The sequence below is a fragment of the Marmota flaviventris genome, chromosome 16, assembly GCF_047511675.1.
Source record: "Marmota flaviventris isolate mMarFla1 chromosome 16, mMarFla1.hap1, whole genome shotgun sequence".
NCBI lineage: Eukaryota > Metazoa > Chordata > Mammalia > Rodentia > Sciuridae > Marmota > Marmota flaviventris.
The window spans coordinates 5,726,368-5,746,018 of NC_092513.1; positions in this window are offsets into that span (position 1 = coordinate 5,726,368).

Below are 19,651 nucleotides of genomic sequence, written 5' to 3' on the forward strand. Positions count from 1 at the left end.
GCAGCTGGGTGGGCATGGGTCCCAGATGAAGTCAGTGAGTCTGAATCATCTCTTCCTGGAACAGGCCTTGTCTCTGGAGTCTAGCTATGACACACCATTAGGCACGGATTCTTGGTTCCCAGAAGCAGAAGTACTCTATTCTCAACAGTGATTCTCATCCACTGTTTGCATCCTTGGAGTCACTGATTTATCCAGGATTGTGTTCAAGAAAAGTGTGTGCCAGATAACTCTTGGAATCCATAGCCGAGCAACATTATAAAAACAAACACACCAGGACATGCGAATTCATTCATTGCTCAGGATGCTGGAAATAATAAAAGCAATTTTTATTGAGAATTTAATATATGCAGACAGTGTTCTCAGTGCTGTACGTGAAGCACTTCACTTAATCCTCATGACATGATGAAGTAAATGGCCTTATTATTCAAGTCCCATGGCTGACAAATTCATAGTTAGAAAACCTAAGAATTGTGGCACTATCAACATTCCAGCTCAGGCAGCCTGACTACATCACACAGGCAGAGCCCTAGGGTGTGATGTCTTTTCTTTGTAGTGAAAAGCTAGTTCAGGTTCACTCATTTAAATATTTTTTTTTTTTAAATCTGGTGACACAGTTTGTCTTCATTTTGAAAACATAAATACAACTATGGTTACAAGATGAATTGGTGACTTTAGACCAGAGGAAATTGACATAATTAATAGATATTACCGGTTGAAAGTGTCCCTCCCAAAGAACCAGATTCTAGACAGCAACATGAGATCACATTGTTTGGGTGATTCATGCCCACAGGTGCTACTGTGTGCATTTCACACTTCCTCCACGTCTAACGTGTCTAACGTGGGCAAGACATTGGCATGGCAGACGATGCCATTATTTCCATGTTATATATGAGGCCGGGAAGGTCTTAAGACATTAGGAAACTTTCCTAAGTTCCTGCAGCTCTTCAGTGGTGGATTCTGCATTTACACTGAGACCCTGCATGTAAACCCTTGGATTTGCTGCCTCCCATTTTACTAATCAGACAAAATCAAGTGACATGCAAGTTATCAAAATGACCTGGTTTCAAGGTGAGCCATATTCTTTTCACTTTTCACGATCTCAGATATTTCACTATCTCTTTTACTTTAAGGAGAAATTTGTGGTGGCTTAGCCCATTGCTATTAAAACAGTGTTGTTAAAAGCTCGCCATCTTGGGGCACTGTCTGGAAACACTCCTGCCTTCACAGTGTATATCTGAATGTTTGGAAATTGCAGGGGCTGATAATGTTCAAAGTTCCATACTGCATCATGGAGATCATCTGTTTCACAGAAGAAAAGGTTGTAAGTATACCTTTTCTCTAACAAACTTTTCCAAGTTAACTATGTCAATGCCTTTTACAGATTAATAGCAGAGCAAAGCAGGGTGCCTGGTTTGGTTTGGGCTTATTCCATGTGCTTGCACAAATTGATGACATACTAGCTTGTGATTCCCATAAATATCTTCTAAAGTGTCAGTGTAATGTGTGGATACCAAGGAGTGGTGTGGATCTTATTTCAGGTGGAAGAACTTAGCCAACAGAGATCTGGAAAGGTTGGTGAGAGCAGTGATTCTTGCTCTTATTTCTTTGGGTTTTGGATCTGACCTGGTCTTTGGGATTCTAAAGACTCTTCCTTTTGGTAAGTCAAGGCTGAGAATCACTTGATTGGAATTACTGGGGGAGGAAGGAGCTCAACAGCTACTGTGAAAAGGAGCCACCTCAAAATGACTCAGCCACTGACTCTCAATAGTACTCAAACCAAGGAACTTAAAAATCAACAATTGCAGATACCAAGCCAACTCTTTAATGAAGTAAGTGGAAGAGGATTTACAGTGCAGGAGAGTAAGTTCAGTGTCCTCTTTCTGACTGTGTGTGCTCAGGGGGGAGGTTTTCCTTGAATCCAGCTGCTGCTCAAGCCTGCTTTAGGATCCTTCCCAAATCTGGTCTTCCCTCAGCGCAAGGGTGCTCTGGCATGTGGACTTGCCCTCTCAGCTCTTTCTCTTCCTTTATCCTGAAGAGTGACCAAGTGGGAAGGATGCTGCAGGCACTGGAGGGAGTGCAGGCTGCCTGTTGTGCTCCGGGCACCGCCTTCTCTGGGGAGGAAGCCCTACTGACCATTTGCTTCTGTATGAGAATGAGGTTATGGGCATATCTGGTGATCAAATAGAGGTCTGGGATGACAGAAGCCATGGGCGGGCTCTCCAGACACCCACGGGGCCCCTCCTCATTGGTACTGTCTTCCTGTGTGATTTCAGGGACAGGTTTCAGCAGAGCAGTGGGCGGGGCAGACCCGGGGGTGGGAGGGAGTTAATGTGGCATCACCTCAACCCTGAACTCCCTCTGCTCTTTCCTGTGGACCACACACAACAAACAAAAATGTTTAGTGACTGCCTTTTGAATATACCCTTCTTTCTCCCCTTTGCCCCTTGTCACCCAGCTGCCTGCGTTGGGGACCCCCTGGCCACACCATATTTCTTTCTTTGGAGCTCTCCTTGGCTCTTCCAGGCCACAGTGATTCTTTTCATCATTCCTCACGTGCACATTTTTCTACAGCTGTCAAATTGAGATCTTATTTTCTTCTCTGGCATCACTTGTCCTTTTACTATTATTATTTTTGATTTTTATCCATGTTTTCTTTCAAAGTAGATTCGAAGGATCTTGGATGCAGAAAGCTCACTGTGTTTGGAATCAGCGTCCATCATCCCTCTTAATATCATTCCTCCTACACGTTGGGAGTCAAATAAAAGCATGTCAGTGAAAAGCTAAGGCGTGAACGTACCAACAAGGACAGAGCGGTAATGAGAATGTACACGCTAACAACCAGAGACCCATTTGTTCTAAGACCACACAGAGGTCTATCAGGTAGGATTTAGGAAAAAAATCCTAACTCTGTGGTTTGGAGAATAAACTGCATGAGTAGAGAAGCACCGTCCCTCTCCTAGTGCAAGCGTAACTGGGGTGGCCACAGCACTACAATGTGCCCTATTCAGCTAGATCAGGTTTGAGGGCAGTAATTGCATCAGACTTGTCCTGGCTACGATCAGGGGCAACGTATCACTGCTCCCACAGTTGGCTCTGTCCTGCTCTGTGAGGGCAGGGCGTGGTTGTGGACAGGGATCAGGCCTTGCTGGCCTCATGATTGTCACTGGAAGGTCTCAGCAGTTGTTAGTTACTTGCTAGGAGTATTTGCAGGTGGGCGTACTCCTCTTCTTAGAGATAGACCTGCAAAGATCAGTCATCACAGATACAGCTGCGTTCAGATTTATTTTGTTAATCATGCAAAACTACTGATGTTTGACCATTTTTGACCTTCAAAATTTAATGTTGTAAAGTTTAATCTAGTGTCTATAGATACAACACACTTTCATGTATTAGAGAAAATACAAAGAACATTAGGTAATATAATTGGAAAATAACTAAAAAATAAGTTATTAGTCTATTTCAAACTTGGGGAAAATAGTTTTTAAGATACTTGAAGCATATCAAATCTGTCCTTAAATGACATTCTTCTATTTAATTTACCTTTAACACGATCTCTTTTAAGATTTTTCTTTTTAGTATCTAAGCTCTCTGGAATGTCCTCAGTTTCATCCTAAAGGACAAGGACATAATATTCTGGGAAATGTGGAGATCATATACAAATTCCTCATTTGTTTGCATGCTTCAAAAGCCCACAATAATCCTTTAATAAAATTCTGGTATTTGCTCTTTGTGCCTGATCATTTCCCAAAAAGGTACATTAAAAACCACAGCTAGTATCTATGAGCTGAAATACCTCTGAGGATGGGCCGGAAGAACAGGTGCTCACTGAAAAGCCCTCTCACCCACCCACTTTCTGTGTTCTTTGGATAAAAAGGCCCCAAACATCAAAGCGACCCTTTTTAAAATGACAACATGTAATGAGATTAGGATCATTTTGAGTGGTATTTTCCTGATAAGTTTAGATTTGGTTCTGATAGTGTTGACTGGGAATTCCTTTAACATCTTCAAAATGTCCCAGTTGAATGTGACACCCAAAGCTGGGAACAGGAAAATCCAGGCAGTGACTCCTCCTTGGACTAGCGCTTGGACTCCTGGCTCAGTAGATGGGTCTCACACCAGGGAATTCACTATGTATCTGCTGGCCAAAGGTGTTTTCCCATGAACAAGTCAGCCAGGTAAGACATTCAATACCTAAAACATCAGGCCCAACCATAATAATCAGCCTAGGATACATTGAAGTCAGTCGTCTTTGCGCCTATGTAAATGTTTATATGTTTTTACAGAAGAAATTGCTTCCTGTTCTTCTCCGTTGCTTCCCTGATCCTGTGGGAATCTCTGGTCCCCCACTCTTCTTTGCAGGCATGTTTCTAAATACCTGGGCAGAAATCAACACTCTGATGAATATCTTCACTCTTTGATTGCTATCCTTTTTAAAATAAATAGTACAGTGGTAAACTTAATTGCACACAAATTTATTATTTTCTCAAAAAAAAATCACATTACTGTAAGTTGAATTACCAAGTCAAATGATATGAACATAAATTTAATTTATGTACAGAATGTACTTAGCCACAAAGAAACTTCCAAAAAGTAGAGATCTTTAAAACCACAATCTGTAACCACAGTGAAATAAAAATGGATATTAACAAGAAAAGTGATAGCTAAAGTTTCTAAGCATTTTTTAACTTAAAATAAAGTCATAAAAAGTTAAAATTCACTGAAATGAGCACATGTTATGAAGTATTATTTCAAATTTTTTATTATTTAGAAAATAATTCTATAATATATTATTTTTGAAATGCATAATAGGTTTGAAATTAATAAAACTACTCTGGAAAGCAGTATGGAGAATCCTATAAAAACTGTAAGTGGAATCATCATATAACCCAGCTATCCCACTCCTACATACTTATCCAAAAGATCTAAAATCACCAGATGATAGTCACATAGTCACTTCAGTGTTTATACAGTCACTTCAGTGTTATACCTAAATATGAAATCAACCCAGATGTCCGTCAACAGAAGAATGGATAATGGAAATGTGGTCTATATACACAATGGAGTTTTACTCAGCCATAAAGAATGAAATAATGGCATTTGCTGGTAAATGGGTGGATATGGAGAAAGTCGTGCTAAGTGAAATAGACCACCTCAGAAAATCAAAGTCAAATGTTTTCTCATATGTGGAAGCTAAAGCAAAATAAGGGTAAGAAGGCAGTGGGGGAGGGGATTGGATAGCATGAAGATCCAGGGAAGATCAATGAGTAGAAGGAGAATGAGAGGGAGGGAGGGAAAGGGGAAGATAAATGGAATTAATTTAACAAAATTAATGTCATTTGCACATATAAGGATACCAAAGGGAATTTCACCTTTATGCATGTGTAGAAGAAAGCTCGTTTAGTACAGTAAAGGAGGGAGAATAGGTGCAGGGAAAGACAGTGGGGGATGGGAACCGAAATCAAATTCCTTGCATGTATAGTTTTATCAGAATTAACCCAAATACTATGATAATTATAATGCTCTCATAAAATAAAGAAATAAAAATGGAATTATAGTTAAATTTAAAGATGAGGAAATTGATTAAAAAACTAAAATTAATACATTAAAATTAAAGTTACATTGATTAATAAAGTTAAATGCTGGGTTTTGAAAATAAAATAGGAAAACATCACAAAAAAAGCAGTAAAAAATGATGGAATTATTTAGCCATTCTGAATATCTCAGGAATATTTGGTTCTAAATTTGTAAACCCAAAAGAAATGCATATTTCTACAAGTGGTTCAAATTGTGTCAATAGAAGTCAAACATTTTAATAGACTGTAAATGCAGAAAAATGGATACATTTGTAGAACACATACTATGACATTGTCCTCTGGCTTCCTTGGCATATACTGACCCTCAAGTAACAGACTAGTCCTGTATTGTGCTGGGTTTTGGGGCGTCTCCTATTGCTTTTGAAGAAACTCATAAACCTAGCTTCTATATCTGATAAATGAAGGAGCTTAGAGTCCTTATTTACAAATATAAGATAAAAATTTTAAATGTACAATGTTAAATGCAATCTAGAAAAAGATATAAAGCTGTTTAAAGAATCATATATAAAAAGATTAAGTAGTGTCTGGACAGCTGTTTCAAGAGGACTGTAATCCCAGTGGCTTAGGAGGCTGAGGCAGGATGGCCAGTTCAAAGCCAGCCTCAGCAACTCGGTGAGGCTCTATGCAACTTATGGAGACTTTACCTCAAAATAAAAAATCAAAAGTGGGTGAGGGAGGCTGGGGATGTGGTTCAAGGGAAAACTCTAACTTATCTAACACTGGTTGTTTAAAAAAAAAATAGTTGGATTCCAGGTAGCAGCCCACTTTTAATTAAAAGTGTGAAAATCTTCTAGAGGTAATGGGCCGGATGTAATGATAGAAGGTCCCTGGAGGAAATGGGAGAATTCTGGAAGAAATTCATGCCCCCAGTATACAGGTGGTCCTGATCTGAAGGCCAAGCAGCCATCCATCCAGGGAAGCAGGAGCCACCAGGGAACCTCCAGGTACTGGAAATCAAAAAGGAAGGATGACATGTGCCAAGAAGGAGCTGGGGACATTCTGTGAGCAGGATGTGGGCCAGCACGGGGCTGGCGCTGCTCAATACCTGGACGATTGGGGGAGATGAGCGTGAGCTGACAACAGAGGTTGCTTGTGGAAGGCTTGGAGAGCCACAGCGCAAGGCTTCGACTTCTATTTTGATTGGCCTCCCTTCTGAGTAAAGGTTTTAAGTTGGAGAGTAATTTGGTATTATTTTCTATGGAGAATATGAGAGGCCAAAAGTGGGAAAAGACAAGCGTTTTAGTTTTCCTTCTCTGAAACAAAACTGCAAAAAAAGCAACTTTAAGGACGGAAGATTTATTTTAACTTGCAGTTTCCGAGGCTGTTTGGTCCATGGCCGGCTGGCTCCATGGTCCTGAGGCTGGAGATGAGGTAGAGCACGTGGCAGAAGGTGTGGCAGAAGAATGATGCTCACCTCATGGCAGCTGCCAGGGGGTGGTTTCTTAAATTTTAATCAAACAAAATCTACGCTGGTTGTGATTTTTAGTCCTCAGCTGTTTGGGCAGGCTAGTTTTATTTGTTTTGTTATAGTTGGGTTTTATCTGAGATTCTCTCCCTTAACTTTGCAATAGGTGTTCTCAGTATCACTAAAAAAAAAAAAAAAAAAAAAAAAAAAGACAGCTTTCAAATAATAGTGTGATACTATTATTGTTATACTATTATGGTTAACAGGAAAATCTTTGGTGCACCAAAATAAACAAATGAAACTTTCCAGGCAAAAGATTGAAAACCAGCAAGACCTGGTGACACATACAGGTAGTCTCAGCTACTAGGGTGGCTGAGGCAGGAGGATCACTTGAGTTGAGGATTCAGAGACAAACCTGGGTACTAGAGTGAGACCTGGTCTCTAAATAAAGGAATAATCAATCAATCAATTTAAGATCTTAAAGGAAATGAGACATCCTGCTAATTCCTCACTGTTCCTAAGGTGGACTCAGGACATTAATCATTGCCACAGACTTACAGTGCCTAACCCAAGGTCTTGATAGTTCTGCTGTGAATACTTTTCTCAATTCTGCAAATTCATATATGCTTGTTCTACCACCATCTCCAAATCCTAAGACTTTGTGCTCTATGAGCCCCTGAAAAAAAGAATATTTTGGATTGTGGACATTGGCAGGAGGGAGTGTAGATTTAGTTATGTATCCTTTGAATGAACATTTTTAGTATACTAATACATCATTTATTACTGAAACTCATAAGTCATTTGGTTAACCAAAGGTTATGGTTGATTTGGGAAAGAAATTTTTCTATTCTTTTTTTAGTTCTCAATTTTAATTTTTCCAGGTTCCTTTCAAAGCTGTAATACCAATTAAGTTTGGCTCAAGCTATTCTTGGATGGAGATGTTTGAAAGTGAAAATTCAAGTCCTACAGTAGCTACTTTGCTTGATTTACTCAAGAAAGTTGGAGAAAAAGAATGATTATTACAGGAGAAGTAGTGACTATCATTCTTCAGGAAGCTCTGTTCAGTTTTTCATGGTAGTCATCAGACAGATGGGTGCTTCATCAAATGGTACACCTTGATCTAACTTAGAGCTCTAGAGTGATTCCTATCAATTAATCAGAAACATAGGAGATTTTTATCATGGAGTAAAATGTAACAAAATACAAGTCTCTACCTGGTTGGCCAATTTGTAGCTCCTATGGTAGGTTGGATGAGTAGATATTTTTACAAGATCTTGGGTAATAAGATACGACACCAAGAGTTACACTACATATAATATGTATTAAAGACACTTCACTGGAAGTCACATTCAATAGCTGAAGGAACAAAGTGGTAACACAGGAAGTCAAAGTTTATACAGAGTTTTGTCCACTTGATTTAATAGAAGATAAAAGACATGTAAACAAGGAGCAAATTTATTCCAAGAACAATTTAAGCTTGTTTCATTTCTTTTCTTTTAATTGACTGAGTTGATTGATTTAACTCTGGACTTCATGTTTTATAGACCTGTCAAATATCAAAATCATAAAATACATGCTGCTCACTTTCTTTTATGTTTATTCAGCTGGATAATTGTAAACCTCTTCTATTCACAAATGTTGATGGAACAATGAAATTAGCCCTTTGATTGCCACTTTCCTTGTGGTAATTTGCATAGCATTACCAATAAAATGACTTTACTTGTGGGGCAATTTCTTTGGCAGTCAACCCAATGTAATTAGATTTTCCTCCTAGGAATACTGTCAGTCTTTATTACTAAGTAATTAGCTTACAATATAATATTAAATGTAAAAAAAAAAATCAACCACATGATTTCCTGTTTAGGACATAAGTTAAAAACTATAATATTGAGAAATGAAATGTGTGAAGAACACACAGTCCTCATCTAAATTTTCTTATCAGGTTTTACTTTTCTATCCAAGAGTGCATTTTGCATTTATTGAGAAAGAGAATGTACATTGTTCTTTTAGAACAGTATATAACTCTTGTGAGAGCCATTTGTGAAATCTAATAAACTCCTGTGTAGTACTTGTAAATCAGCATAAACTTGACATTACTCCAAGATTGATGGGATTTTGCATAACTTAAGGAATATTAAGATAATTCCTTGGGCATCACTTTGTGTATAACTTGTTGAATATTTTCTGTAGACATGTGGAATAATATAATCATGTTAGAAGAATTTACCTTTCCAGTACATGCATTGTCTGTTGTGTTAGTCAGCTTTCCATTTCAGTGACTAAAATAGCCAAACAGAGCAACTTAGAGGAGGAAATGTTGATTTCAGCTCCTGGTTTCAGAGGTTCAGTCCATATATGGCTGAATTGCTCTGAGCCTGAGATGAGGTAGAACATCATGGCAGAAGAAAGCTGCTCAGTTTGTGGCATCCAGAAAAGAGAGAGGAGGTGGGGAGATGGAAGGGAAGGGGAGGGAAGGAGAGGGAAAGGAAGAGAAAGGAGCCAGAGAAAAAATATCATCCAAGGGCACATCCCCAGTGACCCACTTCCTCCATTCACACTTCACTACCTACAGTTACCACCTGGTAGTCCATGAAAATTAGTAATCCATATATATATGACAATATTTTAATAGTATCAGATTATTATAAGTGACAAATTTGAGGTATTTTCATGAGATCTGACTGAGTTAATTCAAATATAACAGACCTCTAGGGATTTCTGCATTCCAAGTTACAGAAATTCTGAATCTCAAGCTGATGCTCTTAAAAAAATAGTTTAAAAATTCATGCATTGATGAGGTCAGAGCCTTCCTGATCAGCTCTCTTCACCTCTGACATTGCCGAATTATCTAATATACAAGCTTTCAGGGAACATTCCAGACCCAAACCATAACACCTCTTTAGTTACTGCTAAAGGATTTATCCAGAACACCTCTTCAAAACAGAAATCATCTTAATCTATTTTTGTTCTTCAACAAACATATGAAAAAATGTTCAACATCTCTAGCAATTAGAGAAATGCAAATCAAAACTACTCTTAAGATTTCATCTCACTCCAGTCAGAATGGCAGCTATTAAGAATACAAACAACAATAAGTGTTGGCGAGGATGTGGGGGAAAAGGCACACTCATACTTTGCTGGTGGGACTGCAAATTGGTGCAGCCAATCTGGAAAGCAGTATGGAGATTCTTGGAAAACTTGGACTAGAACCACCATCTGACCCAGCTAACCCACTCCTTGGTCTATACCCAAAGGACTTAAAAACAGCATACTATAGGGACATAGCCATAATAATGTATATAGCAGCACAATTCCCAATAGCTAAGTTATGGAACCAACCTAGATGCCCTTCATTAGATGAATGGATAGGAAACTTTGGTATGTATAAATAATGGAACATTACTCAGCATTAAAAGAGAATGAAATCATGGCATTTGCAGGTAAATGGATGAAGTTGGAGAATATAATGTTAAGTGAAGCAAGGCAAGCCCCCCAAAACCAAAGGCCGAATGTTTTCTTTGATATGAGGATGCTGACTCATAATGGTGTTGGGGAGGGGCATGGGAGGAATGGAGGAACCTTAGATAGGGCAAAGGGGAGAGGAGGGGAAAGAGGGGGCAAAGGGGTAGGAATGATGGTGGAATGAGTTAGACATCATTACCCTAAGTACATGTATGAAGACACGAATGGTGTGAAAACACTTTGTGTATAATCAGTGATTTGAAAAATTGTGCTTTATATGTGTAATATGAAATTAATTGCATTCTGCCATCATGTATAACAAATTAGAATAATTTTTTTTTAAAAAAGAAAGTAACTGCAACATAAGAGTGGGAACCTAGTAACTTATACTTTATGTATGTATATTTTGCCAAAATACATTCTACTGTCATGTATAACTAAAGGTAAAAAAATTAAATTACAAAAACAAAGTAAAAAAAAGTTCTAATTAATTATACATGACAGTGGAATGCATTTTGATACATCATACATAAATGGAGCACAACCTCTTATTCTTCTGGTTGTACATGATGTAGAATCAAACTGGTCATGTAATCATATATGTACATAGGTCATACCTTTGAATTTCTTATTTGATAAAAATAAACCTCAACTTGTAGAAGTCCCTGTAAAAAAAATTATAAATAGTTATACAAATACTATTTGTGTTCTTATTATTTTATAATAGGAGGTTGATATATATTGCTAGTTTAGAAGAGTTATTAGCTTAAAAATATATGACAATATTTTAATAGTATCAGATTATTATAAGTGACAAATTTGAGATATTTTCATGAGATCTGAGTTAATCCAAATATAACAGACCTCTAGGGATTTCTGCATTAGACCAAGTTACAGAAATTCTGAATCTTAAGCTGATGCTCTTAAACTTAATTTTTTAGTCAGGGTTAGAACTTTCTATGTGGATAAAGAATCAAGAAATTTTCTTTTAAGTAGACACATACACACACAAGCCTTATCCATAGTTTAAAAAAATGAATTTTCCAGAAGTAGGTAAATTTAATTTACTTACTTACTAGTTAATAACTTGTATTCCTGACACCTACCACACTTTGTCATGCAATGGACCCATTTCTTCTTTTTTCTTGCCTCTCATCTCAATAAGAAGCCTCTCTGCATTCAAGGGAAAGTGTCAAAATTTTACCCAGCCCTCAGAATCTAGATGAAGAAGCTGGGTCTGTCCAAGGAAGGCTGAGTTGAGGGGAGAGGGACACAAACCCAGAGGCCCAGGCTATGCAACACAAGGGGAGGTGGAGGCAAGTCTGCAGGCCCTGACTGCCACCTTGGCTTGGTGGCTAACCAGTGGCAGGTTTCTGGAATGCCTGAGGCCACGGGGCTTCTCAGAACCCAGAGCAACGAAAGGTCCTCTCAGATGGCGGAAATGGCTACAGACTGCTGGTCTCAGCGCCCGTGATTAGAGTTTGCAGTGACTACTATGGCAGCCGGCCTGTAGCAGCAGCCCTCACAGACACTTCAGTGGTTTGTTCATGGTGGATCCTTCACTCTTGGCCTATGATCTTGCAAAGAAGTGCAGGTTACCATGTCCGGGGAGACAGAAACGTACCCCAGGCTGCGTTTGTCAGTGGTGGTGACAGCTATTGCTCATGCTTGGGAGGCAAGATGACGACACTTGCAGAAGGCGGAGTGGGTTCCTGAATTGCCACCTGTGAGACTGCTGGCAATGGGGTGCCTGCCCTCTCTGACCTTTCTCCCCATCAATCCATAAGTAAGATGATATTACAAAACCACCTGAAGTGCTTCAATGTATCAGAATCTATACACAGCATTGGGCTTTCACTTTTATAAGTCTATCACTTATTAGCTCATCTCAGAAATATAAATTTAGGAATCAGAGAGTTCTGGAAAACTTGACCATAAAATATGAGCAATTTATAAGAAAGAAAATCCGAATCCCCAGAGCCTCAGCAATGCCATTTCCCATCAGTGCATTTTATCATCTCTGTGGCCTCTGGCTTCTTTCTCTGATAAACAGACCACAGACTCATCCTTTCCACGTGTGGTAGGCAGAACAACATTGCCTTGGAAAAGGAGGCTCCCAAATCAGGCTGAAATGGCCAACTTCCTGCCCACTGGCTACCAGCTGTAATGACTTCCTTAATCAATGTCTCAATTAATGCATCTTAAAGTGAACATTACTTCATCTACCTAATTAATTTGTTGTGGAGATTAAATGAAACAATATTTTCCAGTTTCCAAAAAGCACCTTACATTTGGTAAGAACTAAAAACAACTCCCAAACTGTTATTATCCTGCCAACACTGTGTCCCTTAAGGTAGAATGACAGTGACTTGCATGCCTCCTGAATGGGGGATCAGAGGATACCTTGTAAGATAAAATAGGCAGCTCTTACTGTTAATCCCATGCTATTAGAAAGACCTCAGCTACGGAGCACTCTGGAAATGATGATTGTGTAAGATTTCTGAGTTACTCTTAGTCTAGTACTGAGGTCATCACAATTTAGTTATGTTACTTATTCATGGGGAATGTCACCCACTCCCACCAAAAAACAAAAACAAAACAAAACCCACAGATGCACACACACAACAATTGCTGGTGTGAGAGAACTGAGCAATTAATAAAAGTCTGTGTGATTGTGTCAGACTGTGCTCATCAACTAAACTAAATTTGAATGGAAAGTGAGGGGGAAAGGGGCAAGATACCTGAACTGAAGATGGAAGGAGGACAGTGTGCACAATATCAGGAGAGTCACTCACAGTATCATTGCAGATAACAGAGGAAGGACCATCTAGAAGCAACAAAGAACAAAAAGGGTTTATTTTCCACCTCTAGTCCCAGTGGACCTAGTTTACAGATTATTGATGGAGGAAATATATCCTCAAGGGAGATGCAAATTTTGGTGAAAACAAGAAAATAAAGGAAATTTTCATGTCAACAGAATTTTCTCCTTTCACTTCACATTGTGGTTTTTAGTTCACACATGTTGTGTGGTGTATCAGTGCATTTGTTTCCATATCAGTCGATGGACTTTGGGTTATTTTCTCTTTTATGGTTTTTGTGAATAATGGCACCATATGTTTTTGTATAATTTTTGACATGGACATGTTTTCTCTTCTTCTTGGTTAAATACCTAACAGTGGAATTGCTAGTTAACATGGTTACTCTGTGTCCACCATTTTGAGCCCAGGTAAACTGGAGCAACTATGACATTTTATCTTCCCACCAGCCATGTGAAAGGATACAATTTCTCATCATCTTTACCAACATTTGTTGCTCTCTGTCTTTCCGGACCTCCAAATCTGCACTGCTCTTACATGCAGCGTGGCCGCCTGCAAGTATGTGCAGGCATAGCTCAGACATGAATAGGAAGGGTCCTGGTCCTGTTCTGCTCTGAGACACACCGGATGGTAGCAGTAATCTCAGGAATCTTTGCTCGGATGGTCACAATTTGCCGTATTGGGGAATTGAGTGGGAAATAAAAGGACGGGGAACTGAATCTCCATCTTTTCCCCTCCTGAGATGGTCACCTATGATTTTTCAGGTGACCTACTTCTTCCTTGTCCACTCTCTAAATCCCTTTACCCAGCATAAGAACCTCAACCAAATGGAGTTTGAGAATTTTGGCTGGCCAGAGCACAGGAGCCAATGCTAATCAAGTTCTATCCGAATTGATGTTATTTTATTCAATTATTTTGTTTTCCTCCCCTGAAATGTAACCACTGCATTTTCTTCCACTATAATGTGATTGTTCAGAGGGCAGACATTTTGTATATTTTTTTATTGCCTTAACTCTGGTTCCAAGAGCAGTGTCAAGTCCATAGCAAACGCTCAGTAAAGGACTCGTGGAACTAGTGAGTGGTTCACACTTCCTACAGCAACATGTCCTTACAGAATACAGCAGGCATACTATAGGCAAATCTGTGAGGATTGGAAAGGGATACCTGAAGGTTTTAATTCTAAGCTGGATAATCTGTTTACTTACATGATAGCACAGTGAATTAAAATCTATAAGTGTGTCTTAAGAGAAGCAAATGAAAACAAATGAATAGTTCTACTAGATGATTTCAACAGAATCAATAAAGAGATAAATTTTAAAAATAACTCAGGAGTAAAGAATCTGTGATGAGGAAGTGGTGAATATTATTGAATTTATAAGATGATTGAATTTATTTAACTAAGATCTACATAATTACACAATCATGTCCACCAAACAGAATATAAAGAACATAGTCTTTGAAAAATTAAACCAATACTATATATATATATATATATATAAAATATGTAGAATATATGGTGTATATATAATAATTAGAATATAGTTAGAATCATGTATAGTTAAAATAAAAGCATTGTGATCAAGTTTTCATTATGATCCATAAGTCACAAGAATTTTTTTTCTGGTTACTTTTCTTAAATTTGAAGAAATCTCCTAAGACTTAATAACTTCTGGTTGATGAAGCACATAGATGAAATTCAGCAATTCCTTCAATTGCATGCTTACTTTTTTATTTTTACCTTTTTTCAAATAGCATTATAGAATCATTGAATTTGAAGCTGATTACATTTAACTCGGTGGACATCTGCTACCTCTATAGAAGCCCACAGTTGTGCCTGGGAGGACATACACTACGTGTGCTGTTTAACAGGGATGGAGGTTATTTTTTTACCCTCTGCCATCTTTTTACTTTTTTTTCTTTTTTCAGTATTTCTTGCAATTTTGAGAATGAATGTCAATCCTTGGCATAGTACCTAAGACATTCTCCTTTAAGACTTAAAAAGAAGTAGGTAGATAATAAATGCAGCATAATAACAGAAACCCCGGCCAAAGGTATGAATGCTTTAACAATACGGATGATGGATCAGAGGCAACTCAAATTCAAGTTTACTGCTAACTCTTGTTCCCATAAATACAGCACCCATGGTCAACCCACCTTATTCAGGGCCTGATGCCTCTTCTAATCATTCACACTGCTATAAGACATTATTTTATTATCTGTCTTTCAGAACCAGTTATCTTACTGCTTTATCGGTCTAGTTATAAATCAAGTACCTAATTTCACAATATTTTGTAAATTCTAATAGTCTTTCTTAAATTTTGAAATGCATTTACTTATTTATTTATTTAGTGGTGAAGAAAGAATGAAAGAGAAAATTGAAGGAAATTTTTTGAGATGTCAGGAGACACTGCTTCTTTGCTTCAGAACTGCTCATGGACACCAGGGACATGCACCCTGTCAGACAGTTCCAGAAGAGGTCTGGCTGGACCTTTTCCTTAATTCAAGCTGTGCTCCAGCTCCCTCCGGCTGAGGAACTACAGACCAAGGCTTCTGTCTCAGTTGCCCTCATTCTTGTCATAGTTCAGCTTCTTCTTGGCTTCAGAGGGCTGGGTGAAATTTTTACATGCTCTTCTGGTTCCAAACCGTTTGCTGTGAGATTTCGCACTCTACTAAAACAGCCATCCTCCCTCTTGTGCTATGTGGTGGGAAGTGAGAGGTCCCTGTGAAGGTCACATGTGAGGTCCCTGTGAAGGTCAGTGTGTGGGAGCCCTTCTAGGGCACTGCTGTTTCTCATTTGATTTCACCAGGGCCTTGCAGGTGCTGACCATCTCCACAGCCTCCCCTTTCACTCTAGTTTTGGTCACCCAGACAGAGTTGGCTTGGCTTGCTTGGCTCCTGTCCTGGCTAGACACCATGACTTGTGCAAACACACAAGCACTCTCTTCAAGAAAACAAACAAACAACAAACAACAACAACAAAAACAGTAAACAAAACATCAGATACAGCAGTTAAATCCATATTAACAAACATAAAACGTTTTCTGAAAACAATGTAGACCTTGTGTGAATGAATTGCCTTCAGTTCTTGACAAGAACTAACTTACCAACTACGTTATTTTCTTATTTTCTCTCCTTCCTGCCATCCATTTTTATAAATGCATAAATAATTTTCAGAATTCATACCTCATTAAATTTCTCATGATTCCGCCCTATCTCAAATGTTTAAGATAAATTAGTGGGCTTTGTAAAAATTATTTTTAATTTTTATTGGTGCATTTTGATCCATACATAATAATAGGACTCATTGTAGCACATTTGTACATGAAAATAGCATAATTTGCTCAATTTCAATGCCCAGTATCTCCCTCTTCCTTCCTCCCTCTCTTCCTCTACTCCACTGGTCTCCCTTTAATTTTCATGAAGCTGCTTTCTTGACTTTTTTCTCTCTAGCTTCCACATATGACCCTGATTTTCTGCTCCTGACTTATTTTGAAATTAGTCTAGTTTAATTTGCATATTGAACATTTTTTCAGATATTTGTTGGCCATTTGAATTTCTTATTCTGGGAAGGGTCCAGTTAGTTAATTTGCTCACTTATTGATTGGATTGTTTATATATTTATTTATGTTTTTGTTTCTGTATTCTTTATATATTTTGGATACTAATCCTGTCAGAAGAGTAATTGAAAAATATTTTTTCCTCCCATTCTTCAGATCCATTTTTAACAGTCTTGTTTCATATGCTGTGTAGATTTATTATATTTTGGTATTATTATCTGAGCTTTAGGAGTCCTATCCAGGAAGTCACAGCCTGTGTCTGAATGTTGGGATGTTGCCCTATCATGTCTTCTAGCAGTTGCAAAGTTTCTGATCCAATTTCTATGTCTTTGATCCACTTTGTGTTGAGTTTTGTGCAGGGTGAGAGTTAGGGATCTAGTTTCATTCTTCTACATATGGATATCCAGTTTCCCTAGTGCCATTTTCTAAAAACGATTTTCTTTTGGCCAGTGTGTGATTTGGTGTCTTTGTCAATGACCTGATGAGTGTATCTGTGTGGATTCATCTCTGTGTCTCTTGTTCCTTTGGTCAGTACGAGGCTACTTTTAACAGGTTTATTGTTCTGTTAGCAACAATGATATTCTTGTTCCTACTCCTAGGTTTTTCTCCACAAGTTTGCAGCATCAGTTTGACTGGTGAATCAACTAGCCTCATTTATTATTAATTCAAAACGAAAACCAAGATCTGTGTGCTTCTAAGAAATTGGAGAGTTAGCTTCATTATTAGTTCTTTATTCAGAATTTGGTACCTTGACTAAACCCTTTAACTTCAGCTTTTTTATCTTTTAAAATGATGATTATATAGGATATTATATATATGAATATAGATGATGATTATGTATAATGTAACCACATATGATGATCATAATGATTGATATACAGAGTAAGATAGATATTTGATTTAAACGAGTATAGCCATTTTTTGTTCTAATGCATCTTCAGATGAAATCTTGGAGGAGGCAATGAAGTGAATAGGGGTCTACACCACATTCAGCCAGATTGATTCAACTCCTCACACTCTGCTGTGTCCAAGTTGCTTAAGTTCTTCCTGAGACTCAGAGTAGTAGCACCTACAAAAAGTTAAATACGAAATTATATACTGGTCTATTCGATAAAGAAAGAAATTACTAAAAGTTTTTGCTATTTACTTAAATCTTGACTAACAATAGATTTAGCAGTTAGAATTAAATGTCACCCTGTATCATTCCATCTAGTGCTAACTCTGTCTCTTCCTCTCTCTCTCTCTCTCTCTCTCTCTCTCTCTCTCTCTCTCTGTGTGTGTGTGTGTGTGTGTGTTTAAGTTTTATTTTGAAATAATTTAATGTTTCTGAAAACTTGCAAAAATAGTACAGCAAAATAAAAAAATAGTACATTTTCTTTTGGTCTAATATAACTTCTCCAATGTTTTATGTAATCCTTTATTTATCAAAAAAAATCAGAAAGTAATGTTGGTATGTTACCATTAGCTGCACTATAGATTTATATTGGATTTCCTCATTTTATATATTTTTCTGCCAATAGCTTCCTCTGTTGCAAGTTGAATGCAGTAACCATCTTCTCTGTCTCTGAATATCTGTTCCCTTGTCCTTTTTCTTGTTTGTTTTTCACTGTTTTGCCACTTTTGATGTGTACTGGCCAGGTGTTGTGCAGAGTGTCCCTTATCTTGGATTTGTCTGATTCTTGCAATGATTATTTTGAAGGTATGGATTTTGGGGGGAAATGCTACATATGCTTTGTGTTTTGGTCAGCCTTTTTGCTGCTGTGACTTAAAGACATGAACAGCACAATTGTAGAAGAGGGAAAGTTTATTTGAGGACTCACAGTTTCAGAGGTCTCAGTCCATAAGAAGCCAGGTCCATTCTCAGGGCTCAAGGTGAGGCAGGTGCATGAGTGCGGCAGAAGAAACCAGCTCACATGTCGATCAGGAAGCAGAGAGGGAGTCCACTCTCCAGATACAAATACATACCCAAAGCTACATCCCAATACCACCTCCTCCAGCCACATTCTACTACTTCTGTTACCACTCAGTTAATCCCTATCAGAGGATTGAATCACTGATTGGGTTAAGACTTTTACAACCCAATCATTTCTCCTCTGAACCTTCTTGCAGTGTCTCACAAGTGAGCTTTTGGGGGATGTTAGAGTCTGTAAACAAGTCAGGATGGCTCCTGGCATTTTGCCAGAGAAATATTAGAGTCTGTAAACAAGTCTGGATGATGCCTGGCAAAATGCCAGAGGGAGTGGTTTGTGAAGTAACACCAGCAAGCCATTAAGTGTGGAGATTCCTTATTGGTTGACTGATGTATCTAGTTTATGCTAATTAGATAAGCTGTGTGGAATGTATAAATACTGCTCCTGTTCTGCAATAAACGGCTCCCTCTCCTGCTGTATCAATGTACACAAGTTGCTCGTCACCCCCCGGTTATTTTGCTGCAGCCGGACTGCGGCAGGGGGACACCTCACATCCAAACCATAACACTTTGTGTTCCCATCTCAGTATATTAGGGCATAAGTGGCATATCCAACATGGGAATTATTGGGAATGGTGATTGCTATGATTTGATGCTAAATGTTCCTCAAAAGAGGTAGGGCCATTGAGTGGTCATTGAATCTTAAGATCCAATAACCTGATTATTGTTCTGGTTAATATACTACTGTGCATTTCATAATCATATATATTAGATATTTATAATTATAAGCTCATTAAAATTTATGGTTTGACACTACTGAACAGTTCACCTATGATTTAAAAAGAAACAAGTAGACACTGTATAAATAACTGACTTGTTTCATTATTGATCATTTAGTAATTGAGTAT